Consider the following 10,561-nt stretch of genomic DNA (forward strand, 5'->3'; position numbering starts at 1 on the left):
AACTAAAATGATTTTTAATTGATTAAATATTTTTAATTTTTTAATTTAAAAAATGGATTAATTATAGACTAAAATGATTTTTAATTGATTAAATATTTTAAACTTTTTAATATAAAAAATGTATCAATTATTGAAAATCCAAATATTCTGAAAAAAAATTGAAAATTAAATTCCCGCCAACAAATTTTAACTAAACCAAACACAAAACAAAAACAAAAAAAATGGTGTTTTCCCTAAAGAGTTAACGATATTTTGGTGGCACTTAACAAATATTTAAGCTTGTATGAAGGGTTTATAAGAACCCCTTTTTTATGTTTAGCTCTTTTGGGATAGGTTGTAGGAGGACCATCTTTACCTCAGGCACTATAGTGGACACAATCTACTCGGAAAGAATTTGAAGGTCACATTGAAGCTCTTTAAAGAGGTGGTTGAAAGTTTTCTTCCACTCTCTATGTTCTCCAGAGAGCTTGGGGTTGTAGAGAATAAAACAACCCAAACACCATGCTCGCTATTGGTTGATGTGATGGATGAGTTGTTTAGCTTGTGTGAGGGCATTGTCCATCTTTCTCAAACACATTTTTGTAGGCTTCAACAACATTCTACGTTGATCTTGGAATCAATTTTGAATATGGTCGAAGAAGGATGCCATGTGGGCGAAGTCCATATGAAGAAATTCAGGATTTTCCTCCAAATCAACGTGATCTTTGATCTTCTCGATGACTACACCAAGAATGTTGCCTTCCATTTCCTTGGCCACATTGGTTGAAATCTCAGCAGCCATGTAATGAATAGAACCAAAAATGAAGGAGAAATAATAATTAAAATCCAAAGTGAATAGAAAACGGGTGTGGCACAGTTAGGAAAATACGTGTCGGCAATGAGCAGAGAGGCCAAGCTGAGGTATTTTTGAACTAGGGTTCAAATCTTTCTTTTACACATATACCTTCTCTTTTTAGGAAATTTTTAGATGAACACGCTAACTAGATGGCCCTCAATGAAGACAAGGCCTTCTCTCACACACCTCTCATCAATTTCAAGCATAGATAATCGATATTCTCGTGGCCTGTCATTTCCTTTTCTTTCTTGGATATTAAGACAATTTCACTTCTCTTCCTCTGTTGGTCCAATGACAATAGAGGCCGCAGAGGACGCAGACAACGTCCTGTGTTTGAGAATCGCTGATTTCACTCTTTTTGAATCACCACATGGTTCTTCAGAGGATGCAGCTGAAGATACCTTTGAAGCCATAGATTGTTCAGTCCTCTCACCTCATGTGGACTCTGGACACTCCTTATCTGATTCAAGTGATGAACATATGATAGATGGGTGTCTGATAGAAAGGGCGTGAAGGCATTGGAGGAAGTTTGGGGAGCCCAAATTGATAGTAGCACCCATGGTTGATCAATCAGAAATTCCATTCAGAATTCTCTGCAGAAAGTACGGGGCCACTGCTGCTTACACACCCATGTTGCATGCTCACCTTTTTGCAGAAAATCCCAAATATCATAAGCTTGAATTCACCACATGTAAGGTAATATTTTATTTTACTTTTTTTTGTGTAGATGGACTTGATGTCCAATGCCTTTTTCCTAAATAATTCCATTTCTTGTATGGTGTATACTGATCGTGAATGCAAGTATTTAGGCTGTGTGTTCTAATCTCAAAACACACTTAAACACAACTATTTAGCGTGTAGATACAGTATCAACTGATGTGTAGATACACATATTCTTCTGCCCACGTTGTTAGCCTTTGAACTGTTCATTGTACACTCCATTATCATGTTATTATGGCTTGGTTGGGAATATAGAATTATGCATCTTCTTTACTGTTGGCTTAGCAGAAATGTATTCTTACTTCATATTAAGTATAACATTGTGAGTTCTAAATCAATATATGTCTCAATGGGCTATATTTTGTGTCTCAATGTGAGATCAATAAGCATCTCCCATTTAAATAGTTCTACCATCCATCCTTTGGCCATCTTCCCACGCCTTCCTGAATCCTCTATTTTTGCACTTCAAATTGTTGGGATTCGAAGGTATTTTTCACTCTCCTTGTTTTTATATTTTTCGCAATTCAATTTTCTTGCTTTATTTTTGAGTTCTTCCTCTACTTTTATTTTCTCATTGAAATTTTAGCTCTCATTGGGAAGGTTTTTCCACCATGGTATAACTGTGTGAAATGGAATTAGAGTGATCACCGGGGGAAAATGATTAAATTGTAGAGGCAATAAATTTTGGGTTTTGGGTGCTTTGGTGGTAAATCCTAGGGGTTATATATCATAGATCCTTCCTTTATAGTTAACATTTTTTTACAACTTCGCACTGTTTCTGCCATGGTAGCACTGATCTAGATCTCTGTGGCGAGGCTAGATTTTTAGTGGATCTGCGTGTTTGGTGCCCCAGAAAGCCTGACATCTCAACCACCCGAGTGATTTCAGATTCTACCAATGCTTATAATGGCAATTGAACTAGTGACAACTAGTTGGGAACTACCAAATGATCATATCGTTAAATTGCTAGCCCTTAAACTCCCTGATTAAATAGAATATCATTTTATGATCTTGATAATTGGTCTATCAAAATGTTGATGGGTTGAAATATGAGTTAAGGAGTAGATAAGTTAATTTTCCTTGACATTGCCAAGAATATTTTGAACTTTTGGGGGCACCTCACATGACACTACCCTCACCACACCAACATTTATTGGTGAAGTTCCACTGCAAGAGGCATCCATTGATTCACGTTCCTCATCCCATGACCATAAATATGATTCTTCCTGAACATTTTGCCTAGATCTGGACATATAGTCCTTATCATCATCAAGTATGGATTTTCTTTCTTCACCTGTGCTCCACCTTCCCCCTCCCAATTTTAAATAAGCATCAATTTCTATTGCATGCTTCCCTCCGATTGTAAAGTTATACCCATACCTGACATCCTCGTCTTGATCTTGGTTCTTATGCTTCTCTGCTTCTTCTAAGCTAAGAAATCGGGAAACCATTACCTCCCTACCACCACGAATAGATAAACCATTTTGCTTACACTGTCTTTCAAGCTCCACAAGAGGAATACTAAAAAATTCCTGAGCTACTACTCCCTCTCTAATTTCCAGAGAAACATCTTGATTTAGACCAGATACGTCTCTTATGTCCGTAAGATTGGATTCAAAACTATCAAGGTCCTTTAATGGTGGGGCATCTCCACATTTTGAATGAAAATGACGGACACATGAATTTCCATACTAAATAAATGTAGCTCTTAGTCCATTCACATAAGCATCTAAAAAGAGAAACCAGTCTGACCAAACCTAGAGATATTTCATTAATCTCTCCTACAAAGATGCCAGAATATAAATGTGAAAAAATTCACAGAATGATCCACATAGTCATTACACTTATTATGATATATCTATATATATATATATATATATATATCTATATATATATATATATATATATATATATATATATATATATATAGATATATATATACGAGTAAAAATTACCATCCGCCTTGGTAATTGATGACCAATAATGTAATCTTCCATACACTTTTCCCACTAATAGGATAAATCAAATATAAAATTGTCAAATGAATGGTAAATATAAGATAGACTAGCATTAATTTTCTTATAAAAACTCTCAAGCAACTCAAAAATTTCTAGAAATTACAAACACTACAATGGTACCAAGGCCACTATAAATTATCAAAATATAAAAACTTGAAACTACTAACATGGTACTTCTCAAAAATGAGAATCTAAATCAAATCTAAAAGTGTCAAATAAATGGTAAGTATAAGATAGATTAGCATTAAGTTTCCTATCAAAACTCTCAAGCAGCTATAAAATGTCCAAGAACTACAAACACTACGATGGTACCAAGGCCACTATAAATGATCAAAATATAAAAACTTGAAAGTGATAACATGGTACTTCTAAAAAATGAGAATCTCAAAACCTAAGTTTTGTAAAGAACCATCTATTCTTCCCTGCCTTGAACCTCTCCTCAAAGGAAGCTTTTACTCCCTTTAGTGCCACCACCTTTTGATCGTGGGTCTCCAGTTTATCAAATGTAACCACATTCTTCAAATCCTCATCCAAACTATAATTGGTGGGAATGATGTGATTGTATTTAACAACCTTGATGAAATCCTTCAACCTTCATTTCTTCGTCGTTTTCTTTGCAGACTCCTTTCTAATGACCTTCTTAGGGTATTCCGCGATACCGCTACAAGGTAGTGGCCATATGCTCATCCAATAGTGCCATTGTTGAAGGTTTTAATGAAAATGACTTTTCCACCTTTGAAGCGTCCCTGCAGAAGAATGAAAACTTTGCTTTTCTTCATAAACTTCACCATTCTCACTTATCTCCCTCCACCTGCTTTTTCTCTTACTCTTCTCTGCCTCCTTTCTTCTTCTTCTTTAAACTTATTATGATATAGATATTAGAAACATACAAACCTTCAAATATTCTACAGTAATCCGACCAATGATGTTTCAGTATAAGTCATTAAATCTTTCCATAATAGTACACAATGCTGCTTCAAAATATGTTGTATATGCAGAAGAATTTTTCATAGGAGCACTACTATTGTGAAGAATATCATAAAATAACATAAGCCTTGAACCTTTAGTTGGAATAGGTGTCTCCTTTAGATTCAAAGACTCTATAAGTACCTCAACTACCTACAGTGACTGCAAGGAACCAATTGAGTTGTAAAGAAATGATGTTGTCAAAGTTCTTAACCAAGAGACAAGATAAAGCCCACAACTACATCATCATCATGACAATAATACCTTGCTAGTTGTGTCAACATTGTCTATAGAAAACCCCATTTCTTCTTTTATCTAATTTCTCTCCAAGGTCAAAGCACGAAGCATGTCCTCAAATTCATCTCTTTGGCCCTCTATTAAGGCACGTTCCTAATCCACTCTCTAGTACAATTACATCAAACTACAAATCAGAAACAACAGGGCAGAAAGTTGTTAAAAATTCAAGTTCAAATAAATTTGATCAGATGTTGACCCTTATGAATATTTGGTGAAGTTCAACATCACTAAAATTCAATGGGTGTCAATGTCTCAAAAATATTGAAATGACCTTTAATAAAGTATTAAAAAAAACCAATCCCAATGGATGATATGGTGCTTACCCTAGTCCTTCTAGCAATGTAATTTGTTGTTGAGTCTTTCTCATGCTCTGGACTCTTTATACCTTTTGTGGTAAACATGGTGGTATCCACCTAGATAAAAAAGTATACAGTCAATAATTGAAGGTATGATGATTCAAAATCAATATATTTATAAAATATTTTTTCTTTCATCCAAAGCTTTGATGCATCATTCAAGTAAAGCTAAAGATTGATTTGATGTTCTCCAGCTAGTCCAGGTGAATCTAAACAAAATTATTTCAAGATGATTTGACAATTGCAACCAAAGTTTTTTCGAAGGTATTACAAACCAGATTTGAAGTCTACACATGCCGTCAAGGATTTTTAACACATTAAGAAGGCCCAAGCATAAAATAAAAAGATAGCCTTTAATAATAATTTCAAAATCATATATATGGTCATTAATATTGAAGTATGATTCTCTATATAATTTTAATATGAAGGGTGACTTATCTTCATGCAAACATTGGCTGAGAATCGGGGGTGTTTAACAGTAATTTATGATATTAATCATATGTTTATATTCACCCCTGTGAGAGGATAAGGGGGATATTCCCATATTACCCTTCAAGCATGTTCTCAATATTTATTTATAATTACAAAAAAAGGAGAAACATATCAACACACAAAGAAATGCAAGAAAGAGTTATTCATGTAAGCATTAGTAAAAAAGGGTGTGTTTACTAATGACTATTATAATCAAATCATCCTTGCATGTAGTATTATCTTTTCATGGCTTGATTATAAAACAATTAGGCTCACCTATCAAACTATTACAAGCATTCTCATCTTTCAAATTCTCACCACTATATTTGTGTTTAATCTCATTTTTGTAGAGTCTATCAGTATATGTACTCATTAAATATAAAAATGTTTCACTTAAAAAGAGACTAAAATTCCTACAGGATTTACAACCTTCAAAGCATTTAAATTGGAAAACATAAAAATGGAAGAAAGAGGCTAGCAATCAAATACACTCACTAACAACGACACCTGCAATCATGGAAAAATTAAATTTAGGTCTCTTAGTAGATTCCATGAAACCTGTCACTTAGTCACAAGATAATGACGATGTATTTCAAATGATTCACTTCCATGACCCCTGAGTTCAACAAAGAGAATACATGTAATATGGTAATAGTTATGCTACACTGCATAAACTCTCTTCTAGTTTGAATACTCTGTTAGAAGGCTAGCCAGCTGAAGAACAAAATCCTTTGAAACATGGGGAGATAATCACCATCATAAGTGTGTATATTTTGGGTGTGTTGAAAACTCATCAATAGCACCTCAAAAATGAGAGAACTTATAAAAAATAATTGTTTCATATATAAGGTTCTAAGGCATGCACATCAGAATCAATTTCTATTACATGAGAAATGAAACATTGTTAGAAGTCACCTTCTATACTTTGAAACTGCCTTAGTATGCTTATGGGACAACTCTGCATCAAACTGAATTTCAATAATGGAATTTTGCATTAATCATGCAGGCTATAAAATATAACTTGAATCCAAAACCTCCAAGGCAAAGAAACATTTCTTTAAACCTAAAAATGAAAGAAAACTACCTACTTGTATAGATATCACAACTCGAATAAAAATGCAGAGAGGACATATTAGCACCAGAAGACACTAAAATAAATTACTAGCTTCTTTTGCTCCTTTTTCCCTATCTCTATCCCTTTCCTTTTCCCTCTCTCTTTCTCTATCATGCTCCATGTCCCTCTCTCTTCCCTTGCCCCTGTCCCTGTCTTTGTCCCTATCTCTGTCATGATTTTCATGATCTCTATTATTGCTCCTCCTTCTCCCCCTTCTAACATTAGAATCACGAAGCCTATCTCTATTACCAACTCTTTCATGATGAACGAAAATAGAATCAAGATCTCGTTCCCCGTCCCCATCAAAACCCTTCTAACAATCCTCTCTTTCCCTGTCTTTACTTAATCTATGTGAGGGAATCTTAGTACGGTTCCCACTATGACTACATTTTTTTGAAGATGAATCCCTATTATCATCTTTCCTTGCCTTCTGTTCCAGGGAAAATTTCTCTAGTAGCACCCATCAAAAATTAAAATAAGTAAGCCACAAAGATATCAATCATGTAGATACTAGTTGTTATAAATATGACCTAAAATGAGCTGCAATTTCCAAGCACCAGAGACTTCGTATGGAACCCACTTCAATCAAATGAAATCTAGTAGATATACAATTTCATGCATTACCTACCATGTGAGTTGAATTCCTGTAGTATCCAGAATCTTATATAGTGTCTTTATCAGTCACATGATCTATTAACCCATATTCAACTTCTAATCTCTTTCTGTGGAAGATAATTTTCTTTCAATTTATTCAACATTCTTAGTTCCACATTCTTCAAGAGACTCGCGATACTCCATGAGTGTTACCTCCAATTGATGTATATTTTGCTTGATATTACATGTTTACAGTATCAAACCAGATGGTATATATATAAATGAACAAAATAAAGTAGCATACTAGAGGCAAGGAGAATCACCTACGACCTTCATACATTCCACTATCATTAAGAGTAGAAGCAATGTTTTCCACTATAACTTCTTGCTTGTCTTCTTTTCCATAACCCCCAAATATGTCATCACTACCAGAAGAAGAGTAATTCAAACCAAGTCCCTTAAGCCCTACCTTGTCCTCTGTATTAGTTCCATCATCCTCACAAGTACACTTTGAAGGTTGTTAAAGGTTTTGTATTTGGCTGTGGGATTGATGACTTTGAGGTCCCCACCACACAATTTTATTTTGGTAAAGTTCCATTGCAAGAGGCATCCACTGATTCATGTTCCTCAACCCGTGACCATAAAGATGATTCTTGCTGAATTTTTTTCCTAGATCTAGACATATAGTCCTTGTCATCATCAAGTATGGATTTTCTTTCTGCACTTGTGCTCCACCTTCCCCATCCCAATTTTAAATAAGCATTAGTTTCTCTAGCATGATTCCCTCTAATTGAAAATTTATACCCATACCTGACATCCTCGTCTTGATCTTAGTTCTTATGCTTCTCTACTTCTTCTAAGCTAAGAAATCGGGAAAGCATTACCTCCCTACCACCGTGAATATATAAACCATTTTGCCTACAGTGTCTTTCAAGCTCCACAAGAGGAATACTAAACAATCCTTGAGTTTTTTCTCCCTATCCGATTGCGAGAGAAACATACTAATTTGGACCAAATCCATATATTATGTCTGTAAGATTTGCTTTAGAACTATCAAGGCCCTTCAATGATGGGGCATCTCCACATTTTGAATGAAAAGGAGGGACACTTGAATTTCCATATCAAAGAAATGTAGCTCTCATTCCATTCACATAATCATCTGAAAAGAGAAACCAATCTGACCAAACCTGGAGAGATTTCATCACTCTCTCCCTCAAATATTCCACAGTAATCCAACCAATAATGTAAGGCCCTTCAATGATGGGGCATCTCCACATTTTGAATGAAAAGGAGGGACACTTGAATTTCCATATCAAAGAAATGCAGCTCTCAGTCCATTCACATAATCATTTGAAAATAGAAACCAATCTGACCAAACCTGGAGAGATTTCATCACTCTCTCCCTCAAATATTCCACAACAATCCGACCAGTAATGTTTCGGTATAAGTCATTAAAGCAATCCATAATATCAGGAAATTTTGCTTCAAACTTGTCTGATATGTAATAGATTTTTTCACAGGAGCACTACTATGTGAATAATATTAGAATGTAACATGAGCCTTGCAACTTTAGTTGGAATAGGTGTCTCCTTTAGAGTCAAAGACTTTGTACATACCTCAACTAACTCTCCAGCTACGTCAAAATTATCTAGAGAAAACCCCATTGCTTCTTTTATCTAATTTCTCTCCAAGGTTAAAGCATGAATCATGTCCTCAAATTGATCTCTTTGGCCCTTTGTTAAGGTGTGTTCTTGATACACTCTCTTAGTCATTCTAGCAGTGTAAATTGCAGTTGAGGATTTCTCATATTCATGCATGTGTTCAGATTTAATTTCATGAGTGGGGGAACTTAGACGTATTCCAAATTGATAAACAAGACTATTGTGGAAATATGTCTATAATATTTATTACTTGCAGTGAAAGCTACATATTTTTTTCACAAGCATGAAACAAATCATGTTACAAATATTCGAAGGAGGGATTGCTTTAAAAAGGTAAAGTTTCAGCCTACCTTTAGGATGGGTCAGTTCCTATGGAATCGTAAAGAACCTAAATATTGATTGCAAACAGGCCAACAAAAATGAATGTATACCAAACTAGAGCAATCATAGCTACAGGTAAGATGTTGAGATTTGGATTTGAAAAGCCTATGGACTATGTAAGTTTTCAATTAATCTTTAGAGCGGACAAATGGTAGTCTTTCAGTTGTAGACCCAAGATATTCTTGATTGTTTTCATAAAATTAGAAAACATGGAGAATATGAATCTTAGTGAAATTTAAAGGCACTTGATCTTCATACATGCTTTGTTTTTATCATTAATATCGTCAACATGTTCTATTATTTAGAGTGGGATTTTTTGAATTGGCAGGTGTGTTTTCCCACATTTATGTGTTTATACCATGCATAATTGGAATCCTACTAAATTTGTCCCCCTCTACTTTCCCAGACTACATGTGTTAAAGAGGGTACAAAACACTAATGATACGTTCTTTTTCCATAAGTTCTTCTCATTTTTTGAATGGATTATGTGGAAATTTTACACATGCTAATTATGTGGCAGGAAACAATGTTACATTATTCCTTTTTATGAGTTAGCATGCTTCTATTGTACTATTTCGTTATGCCTATGTCATGTAAAGATCGAGTTGAGTAGTTTTTACATTTGATTTCCACTATAGTCAACAATTGAAAATATATGTTTTATGTGTAGGTTGGATGATGAGATGACACACTTTGATTTCCACTAGTGCTCACTTTTTCATATACTATCACAAGTGCAAAAATACAAACTCACTTTTCTTTTTACCTGGATAAGAAAATGATGACAAATTTCTATTTTGTAGTGACAAGGATAACTATTCATTGGAGCTAGACCTCGATACCTTCAATTTATCCTTTCCTTACCCAACACGACCATTACTATTGGTAATAGAGTTTAATTTTTGAACTAAAATTTGTCTTCAATACTATTTCATGATAAAGAAAGCACGTAGCCATTGTTGGATTTCCTTCGAGCACACAAATATATCCATGTCATTTTTATTTCCTTGTTTAATATGTTGGAAATAATACTAAGAGCGGGAGGGGGAGTGAATCAGTATTAGCAAATCAATAACCTTTTCATTTCCATTATCAGATTCATATACGCTACTTCAGTTAAGGCAACCCGCGTGTATACGCAACTGTGT

At 34.6% G+C, this 10,561-nt stretch overlaps 2 pseudogenes; both read right to left on the bottom strand.

The window, feature by feature from the left end:
• Nucleotides 1–3,934: 3,934 nt before the first annotated feature.
• LOC149226968 (large ribosomal subunit protein eL27y-like) lies at nucleotides 3,935–4,364 on the bottom strand (annotated as a pseudogene).
• Nucleotides 4,365–6,811: 2,447 nt separating this feature from the next.
• LOC149226969 (protein RRC1-like) lies at nucleotides 6,812–9,188 on the bottom strand (annotated as a pseudogene).
• Between the last annotated feature and the right edge of the window lie 1,373 nt (nucleotides 9,189–10,561).

The sequence above is a fragment of the Pinus tabuliformis genome, chromosome J (genome assembly GCF_031772625.1).
Source record: "Pinus tabuliformis cultivar Carrire ecotype Pingquan chromosome J, CPIR1, whole genome shotgun sequence".
Classification (NCBI taxonomy): domain Eukaryota; kingdom Viridiplantae; phylum Streptophyta; class Pinopsida; order Pinales; family Pinaceae; genus Pinus; species Pinus tabuliformis.